This window comes from Humulus lupulus, chromosome 2, assembly GCF_963169125.1.
Source record: "Humulus lupulus chromosome 2, drHumLupu1.1, whole genome shotgun sequence".
NCBI classification, from domain to species: Eukaryota; Viridiplantae; Streptophyta; class Magnoliopsida; order Rosales; family Cannabaceae; genus Humulus; species Humulus lupulus.
In genome coordinates, this window is record NC_084794.1 from 177,097,675 (window position 1) to 177,106,110 (window position 8,436).

The window sequence follows — 8,436 nt, forward strand, 5'->3', positions numbered from 1 at the left end:
TACTGGGGTCATCCCGTGATCTCTTGATCCTTCACATCATCTCTGTGACATTGATGATTAATATCTAAATTTTACATTGAAGTGTGGTCTAATCAACAGATAAACAGGGTAAGGAGTCGCATGGTCTAAACCAGGCGTGTGGTGTCTAATCACGCACGTTTATATTGCGTATCCGGGAATTCGGGAATAAAACAGACACGTGATGTCTGTTTTATGCAGGTTTCTATTGTGTGGTCAACTTTATAAAGACCCTGAGGTACGCGCAGATCTCTGATGTACCACGAGCTTAATTTAAAACTAGCTCGTGTCTTTTGGTGCCATGTTTATACAATGGTTCCAGGTGATAAGCTGCTAAATGATTCATCAGCTCGAGCTATTTGTTTAGGGGATCGTACAAAATTTCCCCGGATGAATGGTGAACACGTCACCACTACAAAATACCCTTTACGAGACACTTTTTTAGGACTCGCACATAAATGCAAGTCCTTAAAAATATTTATGGAGCTTTTAGGACACTCATTGAGAGTCCTGAAAACACACAATTTAGGACTCTCAATGAGTGTCCTAAAAAAATATGCGAGTCCTAAAACAATCTGGGCTAAAAAATGAGTATTTTACTTAACAATTTTAAGGACTTGCTTTGGGAGTCCTTAATACTCTTTAAGGACTCACTTTGCGAGTCCTAAAAACAACTTTGCAAGTCCTAAAAACAACTGGGCTGAAAGTAATAGTTAAAAGTAAATTATTTATATATGGTTAAATAATTTAATAATTTCTTAAAAAAAATTATAAGTTTTTAGTTTTTAAATATACTTAAAAAATAAAAACTAATATTATTTTTTCTTAATATCATTATACTTTGTATTTGTATATTTTTATAATAATAACTATATATTTTTTTAACAAATAATAATAATAATAATTATAACTAAACCCTATCCCTCAACCTCAATCTCACTCTCTCTCTCTCTCGTTCTTTTCCTCAGCCCTTAAAAACTAGTCCTCAGCCCTCCTCTTTGACGGCGTGCATGGGTCACGGTAGGTGGGTGGCTGGTGGTCGGATCACGGCGGCGAGCTCGATGCAGAGGCAGGGGACTCGGCTCTCTCACTTTGCCTGGGCTCGATGTCGCCTAGGGGTTCAAGGGCTCGACAGCGGCTGGGGGTTCAAGGGCTCGACACGCGAGTGGGGTTCTCCGGGCTGGCTGGGCTCGACGGCGCGGGGGTCTCAGGGGGTGGGATCGATCGTGCAAGGACGGCGCAGGGAGGGGTTGGGCTGGGCTGGGTTTGGGTCGACTGTGCAGGGAGGGTGGCTGGGCTCGGGCTGGGACGGTGGCTAGGCTCGGCAGGGACGGTGGCTGGGCTCGGGCTGGGACGGTGGCTGGGCTCGGCAGGGACGGTGCAGGGAGGGGCTCGGCAGCAGGGACGGTGGGCACATGCCAATGAAAGGGACAAAAATGTATTGTTATTGTAATTGTGAGTCTGTACATGTTTCCTGTTTTCTTTTGTTTTATTATTTTTCACAGGGCATTTCTTAAGCATAAAATATCAGTGTTGATTATGTCGTTTGGATTTATGGTCTCTATCTTCTTTCCAGTTACTTGCACTAGAAACAGGATCACGTGAGAACCTTTGTTGCCTTTTGAATTTTATATGGATTGACTGTGATTGTTTAGTTGTCAGTTATAACTAAGCTACTAATTTAGTTCATAGCAATAAAAAGCTACTATGGGGTTAGAGAGCTCCTTTCGTGGGTGTTTTTGGGTGCATTTGATTTTTTACACACCATTTAGGCTCTGTGAAAAAAGAAAAAAAAATGAATTTGATTTGTTGATTTGTGTCTTTTAATTTTAGTCTTTACTGGTCTATTTGGCATGAGACTGTCTAGAGACCAAAAATCTCTTTTGGGAGTGCTTGGATGAGATTTTGAAAGCATTTTATTTGTTTGGATGGTTTTTCTAAGTAAGCAGGTTCTGCTTGGATGAGATTTTGACAGTATAATATCTCTCAGGTGTCCTTTTTCATTTCCCTTTATACCATATTTTTGCTTTCTATCTGTTTTCCATTTTGGTGATTTGCCATAAAAAAAATTAGCTTGGTAGAACTGTTCTCTTGTATGAAATTAGGTCGCCAAGGTCTTTTGCCACCTTGCAATCAATTCTAGCACAATTGATCACGTACAATATTTTGTATTTTCACAATGATGAGGCTTTTGACCACAAACTTAATCAAGAACATATTATAGTAACAAATATAATATCATTACTATGGTTATTTAAAAATGAATTGTGATTTGGTTGATTCTATTTTTCTAGACAGTGTTGTTTTTATCATATTATTATGGTGTGACAACTCTTTTTTATTTTGTTAGGAATGACCTTCTTTTAGGCATATGAGTATCCTCCCGCCTATAACTGGATCAACAGTCAGTTTTTTGCTGGAGGCTTCATCTGATCCAATGACTAGAAGTAACATCTAATTTCCTATAAACTGATGTCTTTCCTCTTTATCTATTTCAAGCATGTGCTTACATGTTCTGACCTTTTTGTATTCTTTGAAATAGTATGCATATTTTTTTATAATAGAATCAATCTCATGTTTGATGTCTTAATCTAATTTTAAAATGAAAGGGAAAGGAACCATATAATGTGAAATAGGGTATATGTGTAGCTGTGTGTAATTACACATATTTGAATATTTGATTTCATATTCAAGATCATTGACAAACTAAAGAATGGAAACCACTCCAGTATGTGTACCATATAATGTGAAATAGGGTATCTATGTGTAGCTGTGTGTAATTACTGATTTTTTTTGCTGCTTCTTTAATGGCTACTACTTGTATTTTGCTATTAGCTTTTGGTATATTTCTTGACTGGATTTTGGTGCATTTTGCAACTGGTTTGAATGGATTAATATGATTAATTTGGTCAATTCTGAATTGATTGATATTTTGGGGCTTAAAATTGAGTTTTGCTTTTGTAGCTTTTTGAAATATGGGAACTAGCAAAACGGAAGTAAATTTAAGAAGATTACTTGCTGCTGCACCTAAACAGCAGAACCAAGGAAAGCTTGTTCATGTATTCTTTTTCAACTCTCAACTTCTGTAGTTTTTGTTTTTGGTAATGGGTGTGTGATTAAATGGGTTTAAGTTTGGAATTAGCATCATTTTTTGTCCCTTTTTTCTATCGTTAGCCAATCTTTTTGCGGTTTCTGTAACTCAACTAAGTTAAATTTTATTTATTGTATTCCTGGATAGGCTTTTGGACCATAGCAGTATCTAATAGAGCAGAAATGTGCGTCTATATAAAGGAAGTTGAAGAGCTATGGAAGCAGGTATGAGTATAACTTAGTACTCTTTTCATGTTAACCTTTCCATCTTTTAACAATAGAATTAGTAATTGATTTGGTAATTATGTTTCCCTTTGATCAAATGAAGGAATGTGTATATGTTTATTCTCTAATTGCTTTAGTATTGCACTTTAGTGAAGTTTGAATATCTTAGATATTCATCCGTAGTGAAGTAGGTTCTGAGAATTCTGTGTGCTGCGGTGATAATGGAAGATTGAGAACTTGCATGTCTTAGTGAAGTAAGTTCTGAGAATTTTGTGTGCTGCGGTGATATATGGATGAAAACCTATGTGTTGTTTGATTTGTTTGACATGTTGGTGTTGATTGTGACAGATGGCTAGGCCAGTAATTTAGGGGATATGCTGTCCGATTTTCTATAGATTTTTTTGTACTTAGTTTTGTGTGGAAATATGAAAAGATGACTGCCATAATGATAAATTTGTGATCCGGATATTTAACATTTGACGGTCTAATTAATAATTAAGTTGATTATAGAATTTTAAATACATACTTAGATCTGAGATAAATTTTTAATTACTAAAATAGGCTAAAAAAATTATGTTTAGTTGAAACTCACTATACATCCAAGATAGGATTCAAATTAGTGATGTTTCTTTCTTAATTAATCAAGTAACTAAGTACTACTAATGTCTTGTCACTTAAGCTCCTTCCCACTTGAATCATAACATCATAATAAATAATAAGCCGGCATTAAAGTTTTAACGAAATTAGAGATTAAGAGGTGGATTATTATTAAAAGGGTCTCTTAAAAGATGCTTAATTTAGTCAAAACTATTTTATTTGAATGTAATTTGCATAGCTTAATTATGCATTTTCACTTTAATTTGATTGTTAAAAGCCAAATGATGATGATGATGTGTGCATTGTTTTTTTTGTTTAGTTATTATTTTATTTTATTTTTATTGTCGGCTAGGTGTATTATTGGCATCCATAAAGTTGGATCAATAGAAAGTAAAAATTGTATTTATAAGTTTGAATTATAATATATTTATAATTAAAGAATTTTTTTATAATGTGCAGGTCTATATTGAGAAGCATTTCTTTGGCGCAATACTAGACAACATTGACAGTTGAAGTTTTTAGAATAAAAAATATATTTCACCAACATTGGATACATTTCTTGTTTATTATTTGGTGATGATAAAATTTGATTGTAGTATAAACTATCATGTAATATGATTTTGTAAGCCGAGTAGACTAAATATTGAAGTTATATTTTTGAGTAATTAATAAAAAATTATTTTGTTATGTTTTCTTTTGAAATTTTAGAAATCTAATATATATAATACATTTTGGACACTCAAAGGGATATATTTTTTCTAAATCAAAATAAAAATTGTAGCTGCATTTTTTTAAAAAAAAAATTACTTTTAAGAACATGCAAAGCGAGTCTTAAAAAATTACTTAAAGGCACTCAACCAGATTTTTTAGGACTCGCATTGCGAGTCCTAAAAACTTAATTAAATGCACTCAACCAGATTTTTTAGGACTCGCACTACGAGTCCTAAAAACTTAATTAAAGGCACTCAACCAGATTTTTTAGGACTCGTACAGTTTTTTAGTTTTTAAGGACTCGTATTGCGAGTCCTAAAAAACCTTAGTTTTTAAGGCTCTCAAATAGAGGACTCGCAATGCTAGTCCTAAAAAACCCTTTTTGTAGTAGTGTGTGGCGCATTGGTTATGGCTTTTTGTTAGTTCGCTTTACCCGAGCTGCCTCAACAAAGTACGTGCTGATAGTTAGGGCGTACAAGATCAAATTAATTATTTAATTTAAAAAATTTAAAGCCAAAAAAAATTATATAAAAATATATATTATTTAATTAATGTCTAGAGCAATTAAGATGAGTAATTTCTCATTAAAATATGTATATTAATTTCTTATTTTACTGTCATATATATATATATATATATGTTTGGATAAACAAAATCTGTAAATTGAGAAAATAAATTATAACTTCCCGCATTTTCTACACTTTGAAATTTAATAAAAAATTAATATTTAACTTAAAAAGGGTTTAAATGTGAAATTATGAAATTGAAATCATTAATGATTTAATCAAGTTCTGGGATAATAAATAGACTTTTATATCCCAAATTATGTATTATTTTTTGGAATAAATAATAAATGATATTAAAATTTATAAATGGAGAATAATTGCAATTGAAAGAGTTTTATTCCTTAAATTATGTTATTATTTATTAGAAATAAATAATAAGAAATCTCTAAATTGATAAATAGAATTTATAAAAAAATTATAGATTTATGTTGAAATTATGAGATTTAAAATAAAAGATATTTTGATCTCTTAAATTATTATATTATTTATGAAAATAAATAACAATATATTTGAAATTTTTTGTTGAATTTATTGAAATTATAAGAAAATTTTTGTTTGATTATATTATAAGGTTAAAGTCATAATATTTGGGGATTTTAATGAAAGAAATAATTTTAGTCAAAATAATTGAGCCAAAACGATTGTTAATTTTATTGGGAAATTAAAATAAAAAGAAAATAATATTTCAAGGGACTAGATTGAAGAAAATAATTACAAATGGGGTTTAAGTTAGAATTTAAAAGAAAATATTCTTTATATTATTATTTAAATATATAAATTAGATAAAAAAATAAAAAATTAAAAGATAAGACCCTAAAAGCAATTCAGCCCGTTCTTTCTCTCTCCTTCCGACTTCTCTCTCTCTCGTCTCTTTTTTTTTTTTCTCTCTCTCACTCTCGCATATCACTACCAGCCTCGATCGAGGAAATTCTAGCCATTGACAACCGCCACGCGCCACACATGTGACTCCGTAGGCCACCAAAACCCAAGCACTTGCGATCACTGGACCACGTGCGCTACCTAGCACCATCAACCATCTCGTCGAAGTCGTTTGGCTCTAGAGCTCTCCAATGAGACTCCGACTACCTCGAGCCTCCATGAGCCAAGCCTCCATCACCTCGAGATTCCTCTTGGCATGGGCTTTAAAATTCACTACTTCCTATCGAAAACCATCGTCGTTGGTGTTCGCCGGAATCCATGGATTCTGAGATTTTTTGGCCCCAATCACCATGATGGGGCAGTGGACCTTATGGTCACCACCATTATATTCCTCTCATTGAGGAATATAAATCCCATTACCCCGTTCCCTTAATTTTCATCGTTGAATGGTAGTGCTAGCCACGGTAGCCACCATGTATAGTGTTTTGATGGTGGTGCTCTGGCGATACCTAGGTTTTGATGTTTTAGAGTTTGTTATGAACCTCAAAACTCACCAATGAACCTGTTTTTGAAATCCCCTAACTCTATGGTATAAATTTTAATCCAATATGTGTATTATTTTGAGTGTTGCAAAATTATTGTGACGTGGAGATTTTGATATGCGCTTAGTACATAGTTGTGTATCATGAGTTATTTTGATGGGTTGAATTATTCTGTGTTTTATATGTCTGCTCTGGGATATTTGTATGTGTGTAGGTTTTATAATTTTGGGGATGTCTGATTTGTGATCGTTATGCTGCATGAATTTTTTAAAAATTTACGAAATCGTATGGAGTTAATTTCATAAAATTGTTTGTTGTATTAGAATTAATTAGAATAATAGTTTCTAAATATTATCAATTTGAGTTACGAATATGAATCTTTGAGTTTGTAATTTTAATATGACTTGATGCTAGAAAAAATATTTTATTTGGAATTATTTATGAGTGATATATTATTATGAGTTATTAGTGTGGTTTTCGTAATAATATCAAAGTTTATATCAAAGGAAAACTATTATTATGGTTATTATGAATTTTTCTAAAGAATAAGAAAATAGTCTCTAAACTAATTAACTCAAGTTTTATAAGTATGAGCCTTAGGCTATTTTATTCATAATCGTTTCAAGTTTGAAAATACGATATGGGTACTATTATGTAATAGTGATTAAAGGTCCAACATAATATTTTATTATGAAGTTTATTTCGCGATTTTAATTGTAATTATATAGTTCTCCAAGGATAATGGTTATATTAATATAATTTTTGTTATAATAAGAGAAGAAATTTTATTATAGTTATTATGAATTGACTTATTGTAATTTTTTATGGAATATGCGAAATAATTTATGAATAGAGATTTCTTCCAGGGATATTTCTATTATTATCGCTAAAGAACATATGCATGCCGATTTGCTTATTATTATTATTATTATTATGAAATTAGTTACTATTATTAATAATGGAAATCTCTATGAAATAATAATAAATTATTTATCATTATCATGTTATGAATTTCTTTAAGGGCGAGGGAATTTTTTTAATGATATTTAATATCATCGTCTTTAATCGATTATTATTATGAGTTTTAATAAATGACAAAGTTGTTATTAAGTCCCGACCTTGAGGTAAGATGATAATTACTATTATCACTTCCGAATTAATAGTGTATAATTTAGCAAGTTAGTAATAAACTCAATTATGATTCTTGGATAGGATTAAAAATTATGGTAAAAGCTTGGTCGACAGCTCTTGCTGAGCAATCTTAATTATCTAAAGACCTGATGTAAATAGATCTTACCACACGTGAACTACTTTTGCTCATATTTTTTTAAATTCTTGATCCTGTGGCTGCATATGTATTGCTTGATTTTATGTGCTTTTGATTTGGCTGTGTATTGACTTTCTAAACATGCATGGATTGTGTGGTTGTACTGCCTATAAGATTGTGAATGGTTGATTCGGCACCTATGCTTATATTTTTTGAGCGTATATTTATGAATGTTGGGTCAGGAATGAAGCATGTGTCTCTTAGATTGTGGATGATTGTTATGACTAAGAAGAGTTTTGTGATTTGATATGCTGTAAGTCGGTCTTTGATTTACATGGCTACAACATGACATTAACTAGTGTATTGTTTGCTAGAAATAAGACTTTTACACTAGTGACAGAAGGCTCATTATAGACAATGACTAGGGGGTGCTTATGCTCACCATGAGAATTAATTGTGGATTGTATCCACTTACAAAATTATTATTCGTTCCAGTTCAAGTCTGTGACATTTGGCCATTAATCGGTTTGGTTCAAGTCCG

The 8,436-nt window shown here is 32.1% G+C and overlaps 1 long non-coding RNA gene across 1 annotated transcript; it reads left to right on the plus strand.

The window, feature by feature from the left end:
• Positions 1–958: 958 nt before the first annotated feature.
• On the plus strand, positions 959–4,617 carry LOC133816431 (uncharacterized). The gene is made up of 4 exons (XR_009885235.1): positions 959–1,473; positions 2,369–3,077; positions 3,257–3,333; positions 4,390–4,617. It is a non-coding gene; the product is annotated as an uncharacterized LOC133816431 (long non-coding RNA).
• The last annotated feature ends 3,819 nt before the right edge of the window (positions 4,618–8,436 follow it).